We start from the raw sequence: 18,541 nt of genomic DNA, 5'->3' as shown, positions 1-18,541 counted from the left end.
TCAAAACAGAAACAGATAGCTTTGAGACGCAGTGAAGGTTTTGTGGTCCGGTAAGTCCTTGACTGGTCCTTCAAAGACAGCTTGAATTTAGGGCTGTGAGGGCAGAGAGTGGTGGCCTGGGGAATGACATCCCCTATATTCTTGCTTAACTGAAAGGGGAGAGTGAGGCATTTATAATTCCCATGAGAAGGAAGGCAGGAGCAACGGTCTACAGAGTTGACTGGGAAGACACTTCTGAGGACAGAGATCACTTTCCTTAGATTTGTTAAAGAAGTAAATATTTTTCTACTTTCTATCCTCAGGCAGGTTTTGAAAACTCTCTTATAGATAATCTTCCCAAGATTACTTAAGTGTCGATTCATCATAAACGACACTGAAGTGCTTTCGATTCTTCTGGAGTCAGGGAATCATGCTTAGTTTATTTTGTTTTGTTTTGTTTTGGGAGCAGTAATCTTTTTTTATTTTCTCTGTTTAAAATCAATCAGAAAACACACATCCCTTGTTATATACTAACATTTTCAAAGTACGTCGTTTGTAGAAGAGAAGGACTAAAAACAAAAATGTGTTTGCAGAGATCCAAAGAAAGTGCGTGTCAGGGCCTCGCCTCCCACAGCCTTGAGAAGTTGTTCAAGATGAGCCACTTCATAGTCTCTGGCTCTAAACAAGGTTGCAGAATTCTTTGCCAGGCATTTTAGGAAATCGTGATGATAACTCAGTAATAATGCAAGGCTCTTCTTGTCCAAAGCTGTGTAGATCAATATCGCTCCCATTCGTAAAGGTAATCTTGGAAGATAGGGTGCTCCGTACACCTGGGTCTTGGGTGCATCGGGATGATCTGTGAGGATCTCCATGTCCTGTGGTCTCTCGGATTTGTAGAGTAGCTGAGTGCCCAAAAGTACTTCAAAGTATTACTGGATCCCTGCCACAGCCTCACTAACTGCGGATCCTTATTATCTGTTTTCTCCTGAGATTTCTCGTAATGTGCATAGAATGGAGTCCACATTCTCCCCGGCAGGAAGATAAAAGACCTATTGCTGCCTGGTAGTTAAGTCTCCATCCTCAACAAGCCATGGTTTTAGTTCTTTAGGAATCTTTAATTCTGTTCATGAATACTTCCTCAATGTCAACAGTAGGATCCACGGGGGCCCTTCACTTGTGAGGAGGCTGAGGTGTCTTTCTGGTCTACCACCATCTGCATTTCCAGGCGTTTTCTGTTTGTTCTTTTTGACTTTCAGTTCAACACTTTTCTATTGGCAGAACAGATGTCTTCTTTCCTGGGGCAGCCCCCACCCCCATCTTCTTCTCTGGATATTGCCCCTAGTTGACTCTCTGAAGTTCACACTGTTTGCCCAGATTGGCCTCCACATATTTGAGTACTCTGCTTCCTAGAACCCATCCAATCCCAATTTTTATTCCAACCCTGTAATGTAAGAAGCATTTCACTTGCTTGTCCTTTATGGCAACCTTTACATAAAGGTTGTATAATTTATTTTGTAAACTGTTTTGCTTGTGACTCTATCATCTGTATTCTTTGCCAGCCATAGCTCTTGCTACATTTCCCTTGTACTATATACGTCAGTCTTACAGAAATGCCCTAAAAATCTAAATGGGTTCTACTTCTCCCATTGGCTTCCATGTGCATGTGCTCTTGACTGTAGGAATGCCCCTTCCCCATGCACTGGCTGGCAAATTTCTCATCCCATAAGATTTGGTTCAGTCACAGCGCTCACAAGGGTGCCTCCCCTGATCATACACTAATCAGAGTTGGGTTCTTTCCTCATGCAACCATTTCCCACGTGTCCTGCTTTCATAGTGCTTATCTGTAATGCTTACCCAATGCTCTAAAATTCTGGCTTCTTTGTCTATTATTAGAATAGAATATGAGCTGTTTCCTAATAAGAACCATGGTTTCTAAATGTTTCCATCTTTTGCAATAATGTAACACCTGGAGGATTATAGCTAATTAATGAATAAAAGAATGAGTAAATACAACATGAATATAACATACACTAATACCCAACTACATACATCAATAGGAAATTGTCCAAAGCTCTGTTCAGAGGAGTATGACCCTAAAACTGCATTGCCTTACTATCCTTCCTTTACTGTCAATGTCATTGGAAATAAATCTGATTCTCAGTGTTGAGTATGAAATGATAAATGATAAAACAAATCTCTGAACTCTTGCAGTCAGAGGAGTTGCTCAATGATTCTGTACATGAAGGAAAAAGCATTTCTATTTCGGCATAGCAAAAGAAACCATTTTCAGCTCAAACATCAACAAGAAAGTTAGTTTCCTCCAAAGGAGCAAATTATAGTAACGCTTTTGCAACAAAAGCATGTGGCAGAATGCAAAACACAGAATTATGGAGTCAGAGAACAAAGAGTACTTCAGTTGGAAAGAAGAAAGACAGAAAGCTGCAGGGCAACATAGAGGCCAAACACATGACACTTATTAACTCATGAACTCATGGGTGGCCTTTTGAAAAACATATTTAAAGGACAAAGGCTGATTACTTCAGTTGAACCTGAAAAGTGTAATAAAAAATTCAGAATTATCTTCATTTAAATTGAACCAGAGATGGAAATTATTAGGCATATCCAAAAGAAAAAGAGATACGGCAACAATTCAGTCGCTGTAAACCAATGTCCGAGCAGGCAGGGCTGTTTTGTGGAGTAGTGAAAAGAATTCTAAAATTCATCTTCGGGGGAAAGTATGAGAATAATTGGAGAATTTTTGCAAGAAATAAGAATAAGATAAACTTCAAAAATGAACAGTGCATCATACATTTTAAAATGATAATATTGATACACAAAGAAAGTTTGATGGAATAGAACAAGATCAATATTTATATAATGTAAATATATTAAAGGAGTGGAATCTTGAGTCAGTAATGTAATTTCTAATCAAGTGATGGCCAAGGAAAGCCATTTAATTCTGTTCTCTTCCCTGAAACACACTGGAATCAAGGCAACAACAACCCCAAAAAAGAAGGGACATTTCAAATTCAGTAAGAATTTCAGCTAGGTGAGGCTTGTCAAAGTATTACTATTTTACTAAAATTCTTATCTCATTTCCTTTTTACTTGGGTTTGTGGCTTAATAGTTAATACAGTTGATGCCCCAGAGTATTCATGCTTTCAGCATGTGATTTATCATATCTCTGTCTCTCATTCACTGTCTCCATCTTAATCTCAGTCTGTCTGTCTCTTTCTGTCACACACACACACACACACACACACACCCATCCCTTCATTCAGCTAATACTAAGTCATTTACACAGCACATTCCTCTTTAGGAACCATTGTGTCTCATTCTAAGTGTACATTTATACCAGGCAGTTTTGTTGTTGTCATTATTGTTAAAGTTGTTGTATGGTTATTTGTTTTATCATCTTGTCTGCTCTCCTGTTTTTCTTCAAGTTACGTTTAGGGATTCAGTTTTCGTTGGGTCCTTTCTGCCTTTAAGATGCTGATTTACCCTTTTGATATTTTCTAGATGAGTAGAAAATAGGCTTATAAGCTGAACTTCTCTGGATTCTTGGTTTTTCAGGTAACGTGAATAGGAGGACAGTGTTCTCTACTAGTCATACTAGAGGTAGCATTTCAGCTTTCCTGGTGGGCCCTCTGTTCGCATGGAGGGCTGGGGAGGGGGAGAGGGAGAGTCCAAGGAGTCGGGGAGGGAGTGATTTTTTATAGAATTGGTTTATATGATTTTGGGGAAATGTCAAGTCCAGAATTTATAGGTCAGACAGGGCAGAAACTCAGAGAAGGGTTGGTGCCACAACTGGAGCTCAGAAGCGTGGTGGAGATGGAACCCTCTCTTCCTTGGGGTCCCTTCCACCTTTTTCTCTATGGCCTTCAAATGGTTAGATGAGGCCCATGTACGTATGGAAGAGAGCCAGACTATATGCTAATCTCCTGTAAAAAGTATCTTCCCAGCAACATCTAGACTGCTATTTGACCACATAAGTGACTAGTCAAGTTGACCCAGAACATTAACCATCACGGTGATTCATCAGTCCCCATTTGTCTGTGCCCTTTCTTTCCCCAGACAATGAGCAAATAATGGCATACAGAAGCATACCCACCCCCAACCTTTTTCTATTTGAAAGAATTTAAAATCCTTCTTGTTTAAATTTGTATCTTTGCTTTATTTCTAGGAACCTTTTGAAATATCTGATATTCTATTTTTTTTAACATTTATAAATGAACCTTTATTTTAGACACTTCAATGCTGTTTGTTAGACACTTCAGTATTTTACATGTTTTTCAATGTACATTGTACCAAAATTTCTATAAATAAATAACTTTGTACATAAAAGTAATACTTCCTCTTTCACATTGCCTCTCAGAAGCAGCAAATTCACATATTTTGTGGAAGTAACAACAGCTGACTGTTGAGAACACAATTCTGAATGTGCTTACCTTTTAGAACAGTGATGACCCTGGAGAGTAAAATCTTACCAACCGTTTTGTCAGTCTGTACCTTCATTTTTTTGTCATACCATTATTTAATGATTTTGAGGATTATTCTTATATACATTTTTTTAAGATTTATAAATTCGAGAGAGAGAGGGCATTCTCACATGAGCTAAGAGGAAGGGTAGAGGGAGAGGGAGAAGCAGGCTCCCCAGTGAGCATGGAGTCGGGGCTCCATCTCAGGACCCTGAGGTCATGACCTGAGCCGGAATCAAAGTTGGAAGCTTCACCCCCTGAGCCACCCAGGCATCACTTGTATTAACTTTTGTGTTTACTAATGATAACATTCCTTTGTTTATTTTATATTTTAATGTAAAATTTACATTTTTGTGGATATTTATATACAGAAATTACTTGAATTATTTGACCTCAGATGAAAATTCCTTCCTGAAAAAATTTTCTCTTTGCTTCTACAGGTTTCCACAATCACTAGAGATCCGTGACTTAGAATTTTCAAGTAAATTAGCATCTTGCATCTCTTTGGGTCACCCACGTAGTTTCTGCTGGGTGATAAACCTACCCCAGGGCTGGGGTGTGGTTGCAAAACTCTCAGAAAAGAATCAGTTGTTGTTTTTCCTCTCTGCTCAGGGCCTAAGTGTCTAACAGGATTTCTCACATCAAGGCAATGATACAGTTATTGATAGTTTTCTCTCCAGAGTAATTTTCTTTCCCTACTATGGCATGCATGGATGAAAGAATTATGTTTATTTGTTGATTTTATTTTTTGGTTATTATCAGGGAAATAACCAATTTTTTGGTTATTATACCCAGTGTAGTCAACTGGGTATATTAAATGTATAAGTTATTTAAGTATGATTTTCAATTTATCACATTTTTCCTTATTTTTTTAAAACTGCTACTCTATTGGAAATGTCTTGTTTCTATTGAAATATTGTTATGAATTCTCTTGTTTTGAACTCATACTGTCAGAGGATTTTTCTATTTGATCAAGCATTTCAAAAAACACATCTTTTGGGTATTCTGAGTACAGTTGACCTCCAAACAATGCAGGAGTTAGTGGTGCCCCTGCAGAGTTGAAAGTCCACGTATAATTTTTGACTTCCCCAAAACTTAACAATTAATAGTATACTGTTGAAGGGAAGTCTTATCAAGAATTTGAAATAAGCTCTTCATAAATAGGCATTGAATGTAGTTAAATTACTTTGGGATTGGCACTAAAAAATATTAAAATACATATGTGCCTATTTTATTCTGAGAACTTGGTATCTCCTGTTGAGTAATTCAGTGTCATGACTCCCTTTTGGGATTTCTGACTCCATGAAGTTGCAACTTAGGGAATTGTTTAGAAACAGAAAATTATGACTCCTAGGCTTGACCCTATTCATAAACCCTCTCCTCTTGGAATCTAGGACACAGAGGTCAAAGCTTGGAAGTCACTTGAAAACAAATTCGTAGTTTTGGGTAGAACTCATGCCTGCACATATTTCAGACTAATAAATATCTGGACAAGGAAAATCTGAAGTTTTTCTTAATAAAATGGATTCCTACTGGGTAGCACAAGTTGCTTTTCAAGGCTAAACCTGAATCTTTCTGGCTAAAATGCTAAGTCACCTTCTCAGTTAACAGAAAAGGCCACTGCTCATTGTTCTATAGGGCATATCTCCTCTTCTTGAAGATTAGGTGTCCATTCAACCTTCTTTCTTTCAAGCTGTACTGAACCTCGTTTTTCTCTCTCTCTCTCTCCTGGGGACAATTCCTTGACTTTTCGTCACTTGGTAAGTTCCTCTGTGTCCTCTTGCTCAGACCCCCATAACCCCTGTTTGTCAGGGTGTCTGAGTATCCATAAGCTACCCACGGTCCGCCCTACCCTTTTTATCCCGATGTGGCATGGATAGCAATCGACTCTGCAAGAATCTGTATTCTCCTGCAGGTTTCTACAAGGAAGCAAAAGACCTTCTTCCGCTGGCAAGTGAACATTCTAGATTTTATTATTTTTTATTATATACATTTTATGAAATCCACAACGTGCCTGCAGACGGCCCCTTAGATAAACAGTGTATCACCTCAGCTGGGCACCTCACTCTGGGCAAAACACGGTGGCCCTCCAGTGACAGTTCTTTTCTGCTTCCTAAAACTGTTGACCTTCTCTAAATATTTCATTTCTTTTTAGGAAAAACGCAGGGATGTTGTTAGATGTAAATCAGTTCTTTTAAAAGTTTAGACTCTGTGTCTTGTCAGCAGAACAAATAGACACAGCTTCAGTGGGCCCTGCATATGAAATCACTAGCAGGATAATCCTACAGGATGCCAACTTCTATGCTTCGATGAAAAAGCACTTCAATAATAGTTTGCTACAGAGGTATATTTTACAATCCAATGAGCTAACACATTCTAACCCACCGAGCTTAAAACAAGATGAAATAAAATAAAACATAAAATGTTCTTGTTCTGCAGAACTGGGCATGGCAATTTCTTGTGCCTTTTTGAAAAATACTATATTTCAGATAGCTCTTCTCATGGAGTTGGGTAAAGATAATTCATCAGAAAATATTCATTAATAGCTGTGTGTGATTAAAAAGCTGTCCAAGTTCTTTTTTTCCCCCTCATGGTCTGAGAAGATTTTATTTAAAGCCTTAAGCAGGATAAATTAATGTTCTGTTCATCCCTTCTGCTGTCTTCACTTGTTTATTAATTAGCATAATCTTCTAACATTTAGCAAGATAAAGCCTGCTGAACACTGGGGAGATACATTTAGAAAAGAAATACAAAAGCTGGTGAGAATCCTACCTCGTAGCCAGGCTTCTCTCTTTATTAATTTTAATCAAAGGAGGTTTGACTGTAAACACATCATCACTTCATATTTACATGTAATGCTTCCTCATTAGCAGCAAGAGAGAGACGGAGGATTCAGGTGATAAATATGGCTGTCCTAAATGTATTGTGGTACCTTTGAGTAAAAGAGAAAGTGGGAACTCTGAAGATGTTTCAGGACCAATGTAATACATGGGTCACCATGACCAGGATAGCAGGCTGTGTGACACAGCACAGGTTGTCCATCTCCTCAGAGTCTGTGCTAGACCTGCCTATCCCATTGACAAATATTTCAGCTGTTATGATATGTCAGTCACTAGACACAAAAGTGACACACACTTGGCCTTCTGGGAGCATTGTTTGGTAGGGACATACAGACACTAGTTAAATAAGCATGTAATAAATATTTAACTAAACCTATGAGAGTTACTTGAGATCATAAAAGCACCAAAAGACAGCTGACAGAATGGGAGAAGATATTTGCAAACGACATATCAGATAAAGGGCTAGTATCCAAAATCTATAAGGAACTTAGCAAACTCAACACCCAAAGAACAAACAATCCAATCAAGAAATGGGCAGAGGACATGAACAGACATTTCTGCAAAGAAGACATCCAGATGGCCAACAGACACATGAAAAAGTGCTCCACGTCACTCGGCATCAGGGAAATACAAATCAAAACCACAATGAGATATCACCTCACACCAGTCAGAATGGCTAAAATTAACAAGTCAGGAAATGACAGATGCTGGCGAGGATGTGGAGAAAGGGGAACCCTCCTCCACTGTTGGTGGGAATGCAAGCTGGTGCAACCACTCTGGAAAACAGCATGGAGGTTCCTCAAAATGTTGAAAATAGAACTACCCTATGACCCAGCAATTGCACTACTGGGTATTTACCCTAAAGATACAAACATAGTGATCCGAAGGGGCACGTGTACCCGAATGTTTATAGCAGCAATGTCTACAATAGCCAGACTATGGAAAGAACCTAGATGTCCATCAACAGATGAATGGATCAAGAAGATGTGGTATATATACACAATGGAATACTATGCAGCCATCAAAAGAAATGAAATCTTGCCATTTGCGACGACGTGGATGGAACTAGAGCGTATCATGCTTAGTGAAATAAGTCAATCGGAGAAAGACAACTATCATATGATCTCCCTGATATGAGGACATGGAGAAGCAACATGGGGGGGTAGGGGGATAGGAGAAGAATACATGAAACAAGATGGGATTGGGAGGGAGACAAACCATAAATGACTCTTAATCTCACAAAACAAACTGGGGGTTGCTGGGGGGAGGTGGGATTGGGAGAGGGGGAGGGGGCTATGGACATTGGGGAGGGGAGGCGAACCATAAGAGACTATGGACTCTGAAAAACAACCTGAGGGTTTTGAAGGGTCAGGGGTGGGAGGTTGGGGGAACAGGTGGTGGGTGATGGGGAGGGCACGTTTTGCATGGAGCACTGGGTGTTGTGCAAAAAGAATGAATACTGTTACGCTGAAAAAAAATAAATAAACAGTTATGTTTCCTGTTAAAAAAAAAAAAAAAAAAAAAAAAAAGCAACAACAGCACCAAATTTAATCTGGGAAGGTTTTCCTGAGATAACACTTACTTTCAAAGTCTAACAAGGTGAGGCACCTGGGTGTCTCAGTTGGTTAAGCGACTGCCTTCAGCTCAGGTTATGATCCTGGAGTCCTGGGATCAAGTCCTGCATCAGGCTCCCTGCTTGGCAGGGAGTCTGCTTCTCCCTCTGACCCTCCCTCTTCTCATGCTCTCTCTCTCTCTCTAAAAAAAGGAAAAAAAATTTTAAAAGTCCAACAAGGTGAAAACAAAAGAGAATATTTTTGGTTTCGTTGGTTAGTCTGTCTTTTGGTTGAATATTTGACGATTACATGATAAACAGTTATTTTCAAATAACTTTTTTATTATAGAAGAAATTTAGTTTTTAAATCTTTTTCCATAGAAAACACTTAAGATGGAAGATTTTTAAGGGCAATTTTCAACTTTTAAGGGCAATCATTTCTAAGAATTGCATTGAGTTTAGTAACTTCAAAATAGTGTTTTGATGATATGAGTTTATAGATTTCCATACACTTCCCTTGACAATATAAAGGTTTCCAATAAGAATGTATGAACACTGGCACGTGGGTGGCTCAGTCGGCTGGGCGTCCAACTCTTGATTTTGGCTTAGCTCATGATCTCACGGTCCTGAGATTGAGCACTCAGTGGGGAGTCTGCTTGAGATTCTCTCTCTCCATCTCCCAATGCCCCACTTCCCACTGACACACACACTCTCTAAAATAAATAAATAAATCTTTAAAAATGAAGACTAAGTGCAGACATGCAAAAACATACAACTCTCACTTATCAGTGGGAAAATTTCTCTCTAAATGTACATATTGAGGAAAAACACAGAATAAGGTCCAAATGGTAACATAGAGGCTAGTCATGGGTACTTAATCTGAAAGAAATTTAGATGCAAAAACATAACTGTTATTCCAGTCTATACTCAAATGACCCAGTGCTGTCTTCTTAATGAGAGATAGTAAGTATAATGCTCCTAGACAACAAAATATATAACATTAATTCTTAGTCTGTATTACATTATAGGTTCAAAGGTCTTTTCAATTCATTAGGAAAAGACAAAACTTATTCTCAACAGATTTAATAAATCTCAATAATATGCTAAGCCTACTTTTGTTAATTTTGAAAATAGCAAGTCAGTTGGGTTTCCGGGGTTTCCTCTGTTGCTCCCACACCCCCCACCTTCTCAACTCTCTTATTTTGTTCTGTTCCACACTTTCATCACTACTTCTTTTCCCTTCTTCCTTCTTTTTAAATTTTGTTCATATTGTATGTCCTGCTCCTTATTAGAAGTGATGTGATTTATCTTCTAAAGATAAATTTCCCAAGGAGTTGAAACTAACAAACACAGTATTTCCTCAGTGCTAAAGAAATCTACTTCCACTATTTTATATTTTTGAATGCATTTTTTATATAGAATTTCCATTAATTTTTCTTTCCTACTTTATTTTAGCCATCAAATGTATTACTACATTTCAGAATTCTAAAACCTATTTTTTTCCTATTAAAGCACTAGTTCCAGACATATATTTAATGAAACATAGAGTTATAAATCCTATAAAATCTTGGATTATAGGCCTGCTCAATTCTTTAAAAATTGAAACACCTAATAAATTTTGGAATTGAACATAGAAATAAAAAGAAAGGTTTGCTAATACAGCTCAAGGAGTAGTAATTATTCAACAAGAGATGGCTTTCAACTACTTTGGAGGTTCAAATATTGGTTGATATTTGGGCATCAACCCAAACTAAAAGTGGAATTTCTGGTTCAACAAAATTATATATTCAATGAAATGGATTATTAAATTGAATAAATATGTAAGAGTAGCTAATGTTTCAAATGAGAATTAGGAGCTCTAGAAATCAATTTCCTTCTCTAAAATAGTTACCTTTTCTAAAACAATGTAGATTTTTGGAATATAATTTATTGGGTTTGGAATACCAGAGACAATACAAGGAATGAAGGAAGGATATAAAGTAGTGAAATTGAATGAAGGGTCAAGTCATTAGGGCCAAGTGAGATCATAGAGGTTGATTTGCATAAATATAAGTTGGGTAGAAAATACATTTAAAGTCACATTCTTTTGGGGTGGGGTAGGGGAGCTGGATCAAGGAGCTGGTCTAGTTTGCCCGGGTCCTCTCCATTGACAGTTGCTAACCTATGCTACCTTCCTCTCCTTCTCTGAGGAGCTGAGCAGAGTTTATTCACATTCTTATTATCAGGATCAAAGATAGATTCTGGGTGATGAGGGTATGCTGGCAGCCTGCTGGCCCCATCCACAGTTCCAGTACCAGAGCACTACTGATTTTGGGAATCCAACAATTCCGTGTTGCAGGAGGCTGTCCTTTGTATTATGGAATGCATGGCAGATCACTGGCTTGTATTGGCTTAGAGTGTGATCACTGTGCTAGGGCAGCCCCCAAGTCGTCGGTGAGTGGACAGTGAAGTATTTCATCCCGTGTTCCTGGAGGAGAATATGCTGAACTTTAAAGGTGGCTCTTTCAAATGAGAGACCCTCAAGTTTAACCTTCACAGCAAATCTGTTTTTCAATGCACACCTCCTATCCATCTTTGATACAACATGTTTAATTAATGAACCCTCTAGTTTACTTATTTGGTTCTGTATTCATGGGCTGACCATCAGCATTCTGAATCTAAGGGACACCCCTTTGCTCATCTCTGTTTCTCCATCACCTCCCAAATTCCTGGAGATTAGAAGACCCTTCACTACCATTTGCTGAAATGTTTTTCAGACTGAAATGCTAAATCACAAAACAACTGTACTCATTTATGAAATCAATTAGCAATGACATAGGTGTTCTCCCTGAAAGGATAGGCTAGCCAATTAATTCTGTCATAAGTGAAAGTCCATCCCTCAAAGAATACTGTAAGAGAATATTCCCCAAACACATCATGTGTAAATGTACTGTTCCTCTGCCTTTTCATGTACTTACAGTCAGTGACCTACAACTTCGAGCAAATTTTATCTTGTCCTCTTTCCTCACAGATTCCCAGTAGTACAGTTTAATTCTGTAACTTAGTGCTTAGACCACAGTGGAGTCATCACCCAATGTTTTCCTCTCTGCCCAATGCAGTGTTAGCTGCATAACAAATGCTCGGCAAAACCTTACTGATTTGACTTAAAAATCCTTTAGTATACCATTAATGTAACTACTGGCTACATTACATAAAAATCATCCTATCATATTTTAGGTGGATTTGAATTAGTCTCTAATAGTTCATGTAGTAATTTAAATTACTAAGAAACCAAGGATGGATATCATTATGCCAAAGTTTTACCTGCATTCATTCATTCTTTCATTAATTAACAAAGATTACCTAATCTTTTACTTAACTTATATCTAGTCATTAAGACAGCCATGGGGGGGGGTGGTAACAGAGTCCATAAAACTATATAGGGGCAATGATAAAAATAAATGGAGAGAGCCAGGATAGCATAATGAATAAGAATATGGATTCCAGACACACATGGCACGGGTTCAAATTGCAGCTCTGTCACTAATTAAGTGACTTTTGGAAACGTTACTGACTCTCACCATGCCTGACTTTCTTCATCTGTAAAATGTGGATAATAACAGTATCTAGCTTACAGAGTTGTTTGCTGAGTACAGAATTTTAAATGTTCTTTTCTCTTTCAACATTTTAAATATTTTCACTCCAGATCATCATACTGGTGTCTTGAACTTCAATCAAGTACCATATTACACTGGGGGTCATTTGAGTCTTTTCTCTTTGATTACATCTATCCTCCTAATTTGAGACTGAGAAACGTATCTCCCACCATCCAGCTCATATTGACTTAATTGTTAATTCCAGTAGACATGGATCATGGTTTCGGAATTGTTAGCCTGACTCAGTGGACCCTTCCAGACCACAGTGCTTTCGTGTGCTTTCTTTTGCTTTTAGTCACATAGATTCCATTCAGTTCCAGTGTTTCTCAGGTGAGCATCTTTCCCCACTCCCTTAAGTGAAGTTGAGTCTTATATGTGGATGCAATCAGTTTCTTTTCTCACATTCCATTCTGGAATTCCCTAAGCATCACATAAAGTGTATTTCTGTGTCCGTATTAAATTTTCATATATTAGTGTTCACCCTTTGTTCTGTAAAGTTCTATGGGATTTGTCAAATTCATAGTGTCATATATCAACCATTACAGTATCCTACAGAAACGTTTCACTGCCTTAACCATACCCTATGCTCCACCTGGTTAATTTTTCCAAATCTAAACCCATGACCACCACTGGTATATTTAACGTTGCTGTAGTTTTCCCTTTCCAGAGTGTCAAATAAATGAGATCACATAGCATGGGGCCTTTTTGACTGGTTTATATCACTCTACAATATTCCTGTAAGTTTCACCAGGACTTTGCATGGACTGGCAACTCATTCCTTTTTATTGTGAATATATTGCAGTTTATAGATGTGCTACAGTGTGTTTAGCCAGTCATCTATTGAGAACATTTGGTTGCTTCTAGTTTTTTTGATTATGATTAAGGTGTAATAAACGTGAATGTCAGATTTTTGAGTGGGTATAACTATTCAAAGCAATTGGGTAAATATCTAAGAGTGCATTGTTAGATCATATAAGACTATATTTAACTTTATAAGAAAAGTACCAAACTCTCTTCCAAAAAAGCTATATGATTTTGCATTCCCCTCAAAAAGGAATGAGAATTCTTGGCAATTCCTTCCTTCCTTCCTTCCTTCCTTATATTTGCTTTCTTCCTCCCTCCTATCCTTCCTTACTTATTATTGATTCACTTTCTTTAATAGATGCAGAACTATTAGATTATTTTTCCGTGTGTGAGCTCTGTAGCTTATGGCTTTCAAGGAATAAGAATAATTAATCTAAGTAAGCAAATATGTAAAAATCAAATTGTTCATAGTATCCTTTATTATCCTTTTTCTACCTGTTGGGTAAGCCAAGATAACCTCTCTTTCATAACTGATATTGGTAATTTGTATCTTCTGTCCTTTTTATTTTCTTGGGGAGACTGGGTAGAGTCTTATCAATTTTATTAATTTTTCAAATAACCTGCTTTAGGCTTTGTCAGTTTTTTTTTTTGCATGATTTTTATGTTTTCAATTTCACCAATAGCTGTTCTAAATTTCATTTATTTTAAAATTTATTCTGCTAGAGTTTTTTTTTAGCTTAAATTTCTCTTTTTTCCCTTTAGTTTACTAAAGGGAGACATAATTTTAAGTTTTAGACACTTTTTTCTAACATATGAATTTAATTCTGTTGCGATCCAAAGCTCTGCTATTGCTGAATGCCATGGATTTGATATATTGTGATTTAATTTTACTTTAATTAAAATTTTTTTTGAAGTTTTAATTTAAATTCCAGTTAGTTAACTTGCAGTGTAATGTTAGTTTCAGGTGTACAACATAGTGATTCAGCACTTCTGAACATCCCCAGTGCTCAGCACAATGGTACTCCTTAATCCCCATCCCCCATTTCACGCATTCCCACACCACCTCCCTTCTGGTAACCATCAGTTTGTTCTCTATAGTTATATTGTTTCTTGGTTTGCCTTGTCCTCTTTCTGTTCCTTGCTCATTTGTTTTATTTCTTAAATTCCTCGTATGAGTGAAGTCATATGGTATTTGTCTTTCTCTGACTTATTTCACTTAACATAATACTCTCTAGCTCCAACCATGTCATTGCAAATGGCAAGATTTCATTCTTGTTTATGGCTAAATAATATTCATTGCATATGTATACCACATCTAATTTATCCATTCATCTGTCGATGGACACTTGGGCAGTTTTCATAGTTTGGCTATTACTGATATTGCTATCAATATCAGGGTGCATGTGTCTCTTTGAGTTAGTATTTTTCTGTTCTTTGGATAAATACCTTATGATTGCTGGGTCATAGGTTAGTTCTATTTTTAACTTTTTGATTAACCTCCATACTGTTTTCCACAATGGCTATACCTATTTGCATTTCCATGAACAGTGCAAGAGAGTTTCCCTTTCTCCACATCCTCACCAACACCTATTTTTTCTTTTGTAACTGATTTTAACCATTCTGACAGGTGTGAGGTGATATTGTAGTTTTGATTTGCATTTACCTGATGATGAATGATGTTGAACATCTTTTCATGTGTCTGTTGGTCACCTGTATGTCTTCTTTGGATAAATGTCTGTTCATATCTTCTGCCCATTTTTTAATTGGATTATTCATATATTGGGTGTTGAGTTTTATATGTTCTTTATATATTTTGGATTTTAGTTGAAAACATCTTAACTTTTTAAAAAAATCATTAGCTTATGTATCATTTAGGTATGTAATGTTTAATTTGCAAATATTAGGGATTTTCTGTTATTGAATTCTTTAATTCCATTTGATCTGAAATCATACTTTGTATAATTTTTGTTCTTCATGTTTTTAAAGCTGTGTTTTATGGCCCAGAATAGGGTCTCTCTCGAATGTCCATGTGGGCTTGAAATGAATGTGTATTCTGCTGTTATTTGATGGCATATTCCACAAATGTCAGTTTAATGAAGTTGATTGATAGTGCTAGTCAATTCAGTTATGTCTTTACTGATTTTCTGCCTGCTGGATTACTAACAGAGGGTTAATTAATTAATTGGGTTTAATTTGTAGTATACATTTTTATCTTATGTAGGTTTACTTTCAAATACTACACCATTCTTGTGTAATGTAGGAAATTATAACTATTTCCAATTTCTATCTACAACCCCTTGTGTTTTTGCTCTTAATAATTTAGTTCATTTGAATGCTATAAATGCCCAATAAATTTTTAATGTAACCATTTAAAATAATCAGTTAATTTTTTTAAAAATTAAGTATTTGTTGTTATATTTATTTATTCTTAGATACTATTCTGTTCTTTATGCAGATCTAAATGTATAACCTACATATTTTTCCATCTGTCTGAATAACTTTCAGCATTACCTGAAGGGTAGATTTAGTGGCTGTGAATTTCCACAATTTTCAATAGTTGAGAAAATATTTATGTTTCCTTCACTTTTGAAGAGTAATAATTTGCTGTGTATAGAATTCTAGATTCTTTTTTCTTTCATTTAAGTATTTACCTAAAAATAAAAATACATTTTAAGTATTTACCTATACCCCATTACTGCTTGCATGGTATCTAAGAACTTTTCTGTAATTGCTTCGTGTTCCCCTCTAGGTATGATGTTCCCCGACCTAACTCCCTGGGTTTCAGGACTTTCCCTTTAGTATTCTGCAATTTGAATATACTATGCTCATGATTTTTTTGTGTTTGTTTGTTTTGGTAATTATTTTATCCTCTTGTTTCCGGGATATCCTAGAACTGTGGCTTATTGTATATCATCCATTTTGGAAAATTCACCTGCTATTTGCCCAGATGTTTCTTCTACCTCATTCTCTTTTTTAATTCTGACATTCCAGTTATACCCATGTTGTGTCTTTGGAAATTGCTCCACAGTTCTTAGATGTTCTTTTTTGCCTTTTTTGTTTTGTTTTTAGCTTATCCCTTTTCATTTTGTGACATTTATATTGCTTGATTATCAAGGCCAGGATTCTTTTTTCAGCTATGTTGTATGAGCCCATCAAAGACATTACCTATTTTGGTTGCAATGTTTTTGATTTCCATTTCCTTTTGACTCTTCTAGAACTCCCATCTTTCTGCTTGTAATGCACATCTATTCGTGCATGTTGTCTGCTCTTTTGATTAGAGCCCTTGAAGTATTAGTTATTTTAAATTCCCTCTCAGATAATTCCTAGACATCAGAGTCCAATTCTGATTATTGCCTTTTCTCTTCATAATCCATATCCTTTCACCTTTTGACTTGACTTCTAATTCCCCCTTTTCCCCCTAAAAATCAAATATTTTATATCAAGTGATAAGAACTGAATTAAGTAGGACTTCAGTATGGGGATTTATGTTACTTTGGCTATGAATTGGGCACTGTTTAATGTTTGTTACAGCTCTAGATTGTCATAGCTAATGCTTATTGTAGCCAGAGCCTTCAACTTCCTCTATGATCTCTGTTGTTATCTCCTCTTTTTCGGCTTCCCTATGTACTCCTCCTTGGAAAGAATCAGTATCTTGCATATCCTGCAGATACAATCCCTTGTCATGTTGGGTCCTTGTTGGTATGGTGGTAAGGAGTGAGGAACTGAGGAGTTCTATAATAGTTTGATTAAATCTCAGTTTTGTCATGGGACTGTATTTCAGGGCCATGACCTTCACAGTGTTTCTCCAATGGTATTGTTTTTTTTCTCCCTGTATCTTTATTCCTTCCTCCAATCCATGCTGTTACCACCTGGGAAGAGACAGTAATACCAGAGAAGGCTGGAGTGAGAGAAAAGTCTCTTCCCCAAAACTGTGGTAAGAAGGGTCAGGGGAAGTCTCTTCTCCTTTGCTATAAGAAGGCTGCACTTGTATTCACAGTGATTATGCTGCTTGTCCTCTGGTCAGACACACAGGTGAATCTTCCTCAAATCTTTATAGTGAGAATCCCACAGTGAGGTGGGTTTCCTGGCAGTATAACCTTCAGAAAGTCTGAGGACCTGTCTAAGGCTGCTGTTTAGGAATTTCCTACCTTTTTTTTTTTTCAGTTTTATTTTTCTGAGAGAGAGAGCTCAATAGATAGAACATGAGTAAGGGGTGCAGAGGGAGAGGGGGAAGTGGGAAAGGGAGAAGCAGGCTCCCTACTAAGCAGGGAGCTGGATACGGGGCTTGATCCCAGGACTCTGGGATCATGACCTGAGCTGAAGGCAGACACTTAACCAAATGAGCCACCCGAGCACTCCAGAAATTTCTTACTTTCAAGGTAGTCCACATGCAACCTCCACCAATTCATCAAAATTAGCATTTAAGTGTTTCGACCAGATTATTGTTCCAGTGGGTTCTCCTTTAAGTATGCAGAGCTAGGCTGTGACTCTTGGGATATGCTTGTCTCTCCAAATTTTGCTTGTGATTAAATCTGTTTCCTCAGTTTTATGGCTTAGAAAAGGTGTGGATTTTCTGTTTTTCTAGCTTTTTTGTTGCAGGTATGGGAATGCTGACTTCAAACTCTTTACACTTCAGTGAAGCAACTAGAAGTTAGGGACAGTTCTGAAAGCCAATTTTCTAAGTTTCCTTCTTAAAAAAAAAATATTTATTTGAGAGAGAGAGAGAGAGAGAGAGAGCGCGTGTGCGCACAGGAGCAAGTGCACAAGCAAGGGAGGGGCAGAGGGAGAGACTCTCAAGAGGCCTCCCTGCTGAGCTTGAAGCTGACTTGGGGCTTTATGTAGGTCTTCACATCATGACTCCTGAGATCATGACCAGAGCCAAAACCAAGAGTCTGATGCTTAATTGACTGAGTCATCCAGGCACCCACCTAACTTTCCTTCTTAATTCCTTTCTTATAGTAAAGGGAAAAAAGTAATAGTTTTACTTACTTCTGTCATATTTCAATAAGTGATACAAAAGCATGTTATAAAAGCAAAGAAAAATTTACATCTCTCTGGAATTAAACGTAAATCATTGCTATCTACCCTATGGCTTTTACACATTTTATTTGAAAAACACGTTACTTTTCTCCTCACTCGAAACGTGGTAAGTACAATATCTTGTTTTTGTTTATTCAGTGTTGAATAGTTATTTTTGTTTGTTTTTTTCACCTTTAATAAGAATATATACATGTGTGTCTTTACTTGTGAGCC

General features: G+C 37.2%; 1 pseudogene; it reads right to left on the bottom strand.

The window, feature by feature from the left end:
- Positions 1–548: 548 nt before the first annotated feature.
- The window catches only part of LOC123925623, a 65,055-nt pseudogene continuing 47,062 nt past the window's right edge, over positions 549–18,541 (bottom strand).

The sequence above is a fragment of the Meles meles genome, chromosome 15 (assembly GCF_922984935.1).
Source record: "Meles meles chromosome 15, mMelMel3.1 paternal haplotype, whole genome shotgun sequence".
Lineage (NCBI taxonomy): Eukaryota > Metazoa > Chordata > Mammalia > Carnivora > Mustelidae > Meles > Meles meles.
Note: the sequence above shows the minus strand (reverse complement) of the source record. Positions and strands in the feature narration are given on the sequence as shown.